Source organism: Rhopalosiphum maidis, chromosome 1 (genome assembly GCF_003676215.2).
Source record: "Rhopalosiphum maidis isolate BTI-1 chromosome 1, ASM367621v3, whole genome shotgun sequence".
Lineage (NCBI taxonomy): Eukaryota > Metazoa > Arthropoda > Insecta > Hemiptera > Aphididae > Rhopalosiphum > Rhopalosiphum maidis.
In genome coordinates this window covers 4,594,464-4,604,852 of record NC_040877.1, presented here as the reverse complement: position 1 = coordinate 4,604,852, position 10,389 = coordinate 4,594,464, and positions in this window count along the sequence as shown.

The window sequence follows — 10,389 nt, the reverse complement described above, 5'->3', positions numbered from 1 at the left end:
AGTTATAATATTGATCTTAATCGTACACATTTTTTATCAGATTAAAAATATCTCATTCCAATAAAAATATGTATTTAAATCCGTTCCCTAATTATAACATAATATAATATCGCGTATACGGTACTCGATAGGTAGGTATAAAATATTAAAATATAATAAAAAAAATAGCGATTAGTGAACACCACCTATACAATACAATATTATAATAAATATTAAATACCCATATAATTATTTATCATGTAGATTAACATAATAACAAACACTTCAATAATAAAACTAGTTAGCGATTTTTTTATTACTTATTAATAACGGATACGGTATGAGTGGCAGCGGTGGTTGTCAAAATGTGACAAGTGCTTCAGATGGAAACTTAGTAAACTGGATTATCGGCATCCTGTTAGTGATCTTGCTAACTACGATCTCTTTCAGTCGCGTAAGTGTGGTTTGTGTAGAATACGTAGGTATGATAAATTATGCTATTAGACGAATACTGTCGAGTAAGTATGTCAATTTTGGATATTTATCGTAGGGAAGTACTTTCTTTCTGTGGGAGGAGTCGTGGTAATATATTATTACGATAAAGTTTTATTTTATTACAAATGAGTATTATTTTTATAACAGAAAAATTACAATCATTAAAAAAAAAATGAATGATGGCAGATATATAAAATGTTTATAAAATATTTATATTAGTACTTTCTGAACATAATATAATTTTAAAAATAACTTAACTATTACTATATTTGAACTATAAGTACTATAAATATATAAGTTAGAAATTGTTTAACTTTTTCGATTTATAATAACAAAATTCTTTATTTTGGTCAAAATGATTGAAATTCACAACAAGATTCCTCATAAGTTTTATTCAAACAATAATTTAAAAATATGGAAAATATGGAAAATATTATAAGAGTACAGTTTTGTCAAAATCACTAAAATTAAAAATAATTTAAAGAATAAATTCATATAATTTTAAATCTTCTTAACTTTGGCTTATACAAATTTTAAAATTTTCTTCGTATAGCAATTTAGAAAAATTTAGAAAAAAACAATATTTATATTTATATATTTAATAATTGTATAAATATCGTCTATTATATTGTTATGAAAATAAAAAGAAGAAAATACATTTTCCTTAGAAAACGAGGTTGACACATTGTATACTATACAATTCAAATTCAACACATCCGTTACAATGACCTACTCAATGATGAAGTTAACTCGAAACCTACATAGGAGAATCAATTATATGTAAGTCGTGTAATAAAATATAATTTATAATAAATTCTAATTTTTATTTATGAAATACAAATAATGAAATAAAATATTATACATTTTTTCTAAACTAAAAGATTGTATACATTTTGCTTTTAAACTTAATATTTTTTGTTGTTTTTTTTTTTTGTTCACTAACACTTTTAATATATATATATATTATTATACCTAGTCTACAAAGTAGTAATTATTGTGATAAAAAGGTCGACAGCCCTTTGCAAAGTACTAGGTACTGTACCGCGTGTTATATTTACTACCAAATATATACATATATATTTTAGATGTAATACTCGTAGATTATATGTTTGTATATATATATTCTTTTCTTTTTAAATTAAAAATAATAAATAATATTCTGAAGTTGTAAGTATTTAATATTCACGAATTAAAAATACCTTGACCTACTTATACGAATAATCATCATAAGCAACAGTGCGATATGTATTTTCGTATTCCTGTATAAATGATGTATACAGACGTACAGTTCACTTCGTTTACAGAGGATAGTATACAGTATAATTGACGGATGCGTGAGTATGATGAATCTTTAAAGTTTAAAGTACAATAACTTTGGTTTAATCTGAATATAATTTATTTCTATACACGAACTAAGTAAACAATACGTAATCGTTATAACTATTTTTTTTTTTTAATCGCAGTGCCACGATGTGTACATTATGGGAATAGGGAATACGTTAATAATAAACTCGTGCTAATATTTAATTTGAGGTAATGTACTGACTACCTATATTTCTGTAGTATAGCAATCGTAGCCCAGGGTCATTTCGATATTATACGAGTATACCTCATTGGTTTTAAATTAAAAGTGGAGCGATAGTGAATGAATTGTTTTTACATCAGTAATATGTGATTTTTTTTTTTTATCTGACGCCACCTTTAGGAACACTATAAATGATTTATTATTCAAGGGTGGTTTTCAATAAAAATTATACCTAGTTGATGCTATGGGAAGTAAAAAATTAAAATTGTTGAACACCTCAAAATATTTGGAAAAAACAAACATTTTCTATATACGATACAATTTTTAAAAGTATTTATACAATGATGGTTAAGCTATATTTCTACTACAAACTTATACACACTATAGTTCTTATAGGTACCTGAGGTACCTGCATGGTATTGGCTAATACATTAATAAGTTATTATTATAATATTTTTAATAATATAAAAATGTGATGTTTTTGACAAAAATTAGTTCAACCTATTATGCAGCAATCCCAATATATAATAATTAATTTATTAAACGGCCTTTGTTCCATAAGTAATTAAAGTGTGCTTTCTCCGACTTTAAATTCTAGTTAGACTACTAACTATAATCTATAAAAAGATTGAACAATAAAACATTTTCAATTTTATTTTTTGTATCCTTTTCAAAATTACACGCAATTCGTATTAAAATTAAACGACTTTGAATGTCCTATATCTATGAAGTTCTAATTAAGTCTATGATATGGTCAAGTAAAAAGATTTTTCTCGTTTTTACATTTTGGATTTTGGTTATTATAAATTCTTGGTTATGTTAAGACTTTCACATTATATATTTATTATTAGGTATTATACTATGTTTTAAGGTCTGTAAATTATTTTATGACCTGTAGTGTAGTTTGTATACAAATTGACTAACATATATTATTACAATTCAAATAGTAGTAAAACATTTAACGATACAATTCTTCATTAACACGAAACATAGTTATGCCAACTATATACATATTATGTAATATAAATTATATAACATTATATTAAATTTTATGTATATATATATATTATAGCTGCAACTTACATAATATATAATGTTTTTCTTCGTATTTGCAATGACATCGTGTAAATATTTGTGGCTGAATACATACATTTAAAAATTAAGTGCAGTGTAATAAATAATTTATTACAACTAAATAAACGTTTCTAAATAATCTTTTTTAAAAATATTATACTTAAAATTGAATAATTTTCATCTATGTGGTGGTAATTGAAAATAATATATTTCACCAATAATATTGTACGTCAATTAATTGTTTGCATTAAACCCAGCTATAACATTTAAGAGAGGTTTGAAGCTAATACAAAGTATTAAGTAGCTACCTATTATAGGTACGCTTAATTTGATGATTATATTTATAAAATAACACTATACCTAAAAGTCTATAAATCCCTAAGACAGGTCTATACGAAACCTCATCATTGCCCAAGATACAAGACACATAATGACTTTTCTTGGATCCAAACCATCGAATTCAAAACTTTGCCATGTGACGTCCAAAAATATAATTTTAGATATAATTAAAATTGTCGACGCCAAACGGCTCAAAATTGTATTACCTATACTGATAGTATAGGGTGATAAAAAGGAAAAAACACAACTATAATCATATAAAAATAGCTAAAATAGGTGGGTCAAGGGGGGAGATATATCTCCTTAATCTCCCCCCGTAAATACGCCACTGCAGGACCCAGTATTGTAAGTAATAGCTAATGTTTCGGTATAGCATACGCCATACACTTATAACAATAAAACCTCAGATGTCTAGCTAAATTGCCAATTCAGGACGCCGTGTTACTTTAATAAGTAAAATTATAATTAATACATAATTTTTAATGATATGATAATTATCGAAATGATGTATACGTACTTGACTACTTAAGTAACTGAAAAATATTCGAAATAAATGAAAAAATGTAAGGCACGTGTACTCTAGTATTATAGTTAGATTTCATTGAATTAATTAACACCCAAGTCGGTATTGGCATAGAAATTAATAGTTAGTTATTCTATTTTATACATTAGAAAGATTTATTTTTTTTATTTTTATATTTAAATAACTTTTCAATATTTAATAAATTTAAGTTCCGAGTTTTTATTTATCTTCTTTTTAATATTAAATATTTTTAATTAAAACTATATTTTATTACTTATACAATAAGATATAATTATAGATTAAATAATTTATTTAATTTATTTGGTCTTTTAATTAAAAATAAACTATTTCTCCGAATAAAATGTTTAATATTTCAACCAAAAATTGTTTTTTTTACCCTATTGTTGGACAGAATATTTATGTACGATGTACGATATTTTAGCACAGATAAACAGACGATACGCAAATTATATACTGCCAGAAATTGCATATCCATATTGTATAATAATATGTAATGTTTGGGTACATAACGTGTGCAATAAAATAAACTACAGCATATTATGTGATTTGAGAAAAAATTGTAATAATTATAAAAACATGCAAATTTGGTAAGCACACAAGGAAAGATTTAAATACTAAATTATAGATTAACAAAGTCAAAATAATATGACACCATAATTAATTGTCATCATCGAATTTTGAAAGCATCATGTTACATTGTCATTTATCAGCTTTAAATCATTTATAACGAATAAACTATATCGTTGTTACCCGCCTTATACCATTGACAGTGGCGCAACAAGCAGGGGTGTTGGGTGGTACTTACACTGAAATGCGGTATTATTATAGAACATTATGTTCAATGTTAGTATTAACGATCATACAAATATTTCATGTTTTAATTTATTGTACTTAATGCTTTGGTAAAAAAGTTAAAAAATTATTTTTTTATTTAATTATTTTCAAAAAAATTTAAAATAGCCATTTTGTAAAATTCATTTTTCTGAAAATATTGACGTTTTAACATTTTAATTTCATTAATCTCCTGATTTTTAATATATTTTTCTAATTTTAAGAAAAACTGCCACACTGAAAGCGTTCGCTGGCCATACGAGCACGCGGGCCACATTATGTTTGATTCAAAGATTTTTTTGAAACTAGAAAAAATATTAAAAATCAGTAGATTAATGAAATTAAAATGTTGAAACCTCAATATTTTCAGAAAAATGAATTCTACAAAATGGCTATTTTAAATTTTTTTTGAAAATAATTAAATAAAAAATATATTTCTTAACTTTTTTACCAAATCATTACAATAAATTAAATCATGAAATATTTATAGTTCTTGTCCCTGTGAATATTATTAAAAAACTAGAATTATGATATCTCAGGAGATTATCACAATGGGTAAGTCCTGACGGGTTTGTTAAATTAAAAAAGTAAGAATATTCTTTTTACATATTATAGAAAAGAGGCTTATAAATTTATATATATATATATTCAAAACAGTTATCGAACTTTTGCCTTAAGGCTATTGAAATTTTATAAAATTTGATTAAAACTTTGAATAAAAAGACACGATGAATATTATAACCACAGATTATCACCACTGACTGGGCACCATGTAATTTTTTACATTAGGGCACCATAAGTTGTAGTTGCGCCACTGACCATTGATTAAAATACCCCTTTGGGTTATTCAACAAACATAAATAGTTAGATCTCCCCATTCCAAGAGGAGACTCTTCCCCATTTCTCATATAATAATAAGTTTATTCTAATTCTAATGTTTGGAATGTTTGAATATACTTATAAAGACCATTCTTTCAAACTCTTGATATTTTTTACTTCTACTAAACGATTTACAGTAGAAAAAAGAGGTTACCTTACATTAAAAGTTTGTATCTCCTAAGTATAATCCATAAGTAATAAAAAAATTTCAAGAATTTTAAAATATACCCTTAAAATATATTTAAAAATTCAAGTAAGTTTTTGAATAATTAAAATATTGAAGAAAAATAGATAAACATGTTTGGTTAATCCCCTATACATATACACTATCCAGTATAAAAATATCAATCATTAACATAATAAATTTCGTTATAGCCACAAATGATAAGACGGGCAGTACTTTTTTTTATGATAATAAGGTATAGTTATCATGGATTTTGTAATAAACTATTATTCCCCCTACCCCCCCCCCCCGACAAAAAACTACTTATACAATACAATTAATATAAAACGCGGTCACGTGTCATTGAAAGGTGGCGTGTAAGTGTAATAATATATTATATAATATAATAGTTTAGGTAGTTTTATTTGGACGATATAAATTTATAAATTTTAATACTACCTAAATATAATATTTAATAACAGATCAACCCAAAATATTTAATAAACACACCAACCAACCATTGGACTTAGCTTAATGTCCGATAAGGAAAATTTAAATAAGCGTTTTTATAATCTTTCATTCAAGAGTCCATACTGACCATACTGCACTACGTATATGTGTGTGTGTGTGTGTGTGTGTGTAAGAACTTAGTTCGATCGAAGCGTAGTGTATTTCGGTGCTTTCTTGCGGTTCGCGTGTACTAGTTTTTATTACGTTGACCTCGTTAAATTGTCGTTTTAATATTTATAATATGGTAATTTCGCTTTTTTTCTGCTCCTATGTAAGGGTTCGTAACAAAATATATATGTGCCTAGGTTACACACAAATAGACATATGGTACCTATAATATTATATTATGTGCCTGAATGAACAAAACAGCAACAAAAGAATATGATTGTAATTTGTAATAATGTTAATAACGACTGTGTATTACTATTAATATTTTATACACAGTAAGCGCCTTGGTTTTTTTGCTACAATTATGCAATTATTCGATATCCGATTTTCAGAACTTTTAAATTTACTGCCTACTTATTAAGAAGTGTCCCATGGTAATACAAATAACTTCATAATTATTATTATGAAATACACCTACGACTATTGAGTTGATTTCTGATCAACGTTATTAGATATTAAAAAATATAATGTAATTTGTTTTTTCCTAGAATCCGATTTACATATTACCTTTTTTTTCCGAGACCCAATTTACCAATCCAGCTACCACGGTGCAGTATATTATGCGAAGATGAACACTGCGAGATGTCCTGAATATAATATGGTGGGCGACCATAGGTTACATATTTTAAGAAGGAAGAAATAAAAATTGTGTACACTTTAAGTCTTATAATTTCCTGGTAATAAGTTATGAGTTCATATTATTTGTTCAGGGGCAGTGGCATAGCCATGGGGGGAAGGGGGATCAGTGGGCCAAGCCCCTTCCTTCATACTGTATCAACTTAATATAAAAATGAACATGTTATTGTTAATTATATTTTTTTAGTATTTTGGGTTTACCTCCTCGCCATTTTAAAATCCTGTCTACTTCACTGTTCAGGGAAGAGAGTCAAGTGACCCATCTGGCCAGATCCCTTCAATTGGCGCTCATGATTCTGAATATTGTATATAAAAGAGATTATTAATTAATTATAATTATGAACGATGAGACGGACATAATAAATATTACATAATAATATTTAAAGGAAAAAACATATATTTATTCTTTTTTTTTTTTACACAAAATACAAAAGAATTTCTTTTTACAAATAAAATCGTTTAAAACTAAGTTGATTTAAATTATAATCATGTATAGTGTATACAATATTACAACCACGTTCAATAATTATAACATATCATATTGACGTAAAAAAAAAATATATATATATATATATAGGTATATTGTTATAATATATGATTAAAAATTTCGATTCTCGACTTTGATATACATAGTAGACACAGCTCGTTCAAATAGACATTAAAATTAGTACATATTGTATTAAATTATGTACTACAGTAATAGAAATATAGTAATATAATGGGAGAATTGTAATAAAAATATAATATAAAATAATATATATAATCTTTTTTTAGAGACGGATAAACAAAAGGAAAACAAATAAAATGTTTGTATAAAAAGCGATAAAAAATTAAAAATAAAATACAAATACAAATCTCAAAATACCATTCTTTTGCAGCAGCGCGAGAGGTAATCATTTAAATACAAACAGTTATAATAAATGTAAACATAATTCACCGTGTAACATTAGTGGTAATAATAGTAGTAATAATACATAATCGATTTTATTTTTATATATATAAGCAATTACAGGTACTGTTGCGTTGTGTGTGTACAGAAATACCAAGCAAACACTATTTTTTATTATTATTATTATACAATATAAATTGACAATAAATGTGTGAGGGTATAAATTAGTTTTAAAACATATTAACATATTATACTGATTAGTAACGAATAGAGAGAACATAATATTATATTTTTTTTAGGTTTAACAATTAATACATTAGTTAACCATCGTAAAACTTCTACAGCTACTAGCGAAATAGCGTTAAAATTGCGATTTTCTGTTTACAATAATATGTTTGTGTATGTGCACTTGTTGTGTTTGTGTATATTTTTTTTATTTTGTACTTAATTGACTAAATATATCATGTTAATATATATTATATAAATATATATGTTTGTGTATGTTTTTGTAATTAATTTATTACTTAAGTAAAACTAAAAGTTTGGCGCAGTATCTAGGAAGAAACACAAATCATTTATATATTAATATATAAAATATATGTAATATTATTATTATGCACTAATAGTAAATGACAAATGTGTAACAGGTATAATATTACTACCTTAAACTACAGTTTGTCAACGCCTTAGATAAATAGGTATAATAATAAAAAATAATACAAAACTTTAAGTAAATGTCTATCACCTATGATAATATTACAATATATTTAATATATATTAAAATGATTTTAAAGCATTTGAGTAAATTGTAATAAGAATATCACAGTATTAAACATGGGTAAAACACTTATACACTATATATTATATTATATTTTTGTTTCTTCGAGGGCTTAAATGAGTTGAAGGTACAAGTAGCAATGAGGAGCAACAGAGTTGTATTAAAATAGACACCGGTAAAAATATTACATTAAAAACTAATAATACTAGTCACCCGATGGCAATTTTTAAGCCTTACATAAATATTGCTATAAACGTTCTAAAAAACTTGAGAATATTATAGTGTTTTTGATCATAAACTGATACAAATATTGTATAGAGATTCAATTAAAAGAGTAGTGAGCAATCATAAACCAAATAAAATGCATGAATTATAAATAAAATTAATGTGTACATTTTAAAGTAATATGGAATACCGACAATTGTCAATGAATCATTAAATATTATCAACAAAAACAGTTTGTTTGAAAGAAGATGTAAAGGTATAAAAAATTGGTTAATACTTCACATGACTAATTTCAAGTATTTAAATTGGGAAAAATATGCTTGGGTGTTAGTGTAATACTGGAAATTCATGCATAGTACATAATTAAATAACTATGGATTGCCATACAATAATATTCTATTAAAATTATCTATCAATTTGTATGGTTTTTTTTTATTATTACAACGTATACATTAATAATTTTTTCCAAATCATTCCACAGCACATATAAAATGATGTTATTAATTGTATACAAATACAATAATAAATACTATCTTAAATACTATAATTATATATTAACTATAACTATTTATAATCAACAAATTCACGACATTAGAATTGTTTAAGTAATACATAGAAAGTTAATAATAATAAAAGTAATAACTGTGGAATAAAAATTAATTATTGAGCGACTAAAAATATTAAAGTATTAATTTAACTAAAATAATTATTAATAAATAATACTAAAAGACTGATTATGAAGGAGAATGTACATGAAAAAAAAAGTTAGGTAATATTAAGTTATAAACACTGATTTTTTAAAATGTTATGAAAGTTGAAAGGAACGAGTTGCACTAATTGTCTGTTTATATTTTGTCATAATTATTTTTAGAATATACATAGAGGATAACTATCACATATTTTTTAAAAAAAGACAATATTAGAGTATATAATATTATTATAAGATGAAAAATCAAAATCATGGTCAAAAAGATTCATTACTCAAGTAATTAAGAAAATAAAAAAAATCACTCTTTTCACAACAATGTTTTAATTTAATACTTATAATTATGTATTATTAATACTATTTACAGCTACAGTATACAGCTCTAAGGAAGAATAATGTTTTGATTTGGCAAGATGAAATAGTCATTTGGCTTCAAAAAGGTGTTTCATGAAATATGTTAGTATATATTTATTTAAAAAGCATAAAAGTAAATAATAGAATTTGGAATGGAATGTTTTTATTTTTTATTTTTTTTTTTAAATGCCAAGGTTAGTTTTGAATATTAGAGTTATTTTTTAATTTAGCCTAATATTCAATGTATAATAATAATAATTATTAATTAATTTATTGTTAATTTTTAAGTAGTTG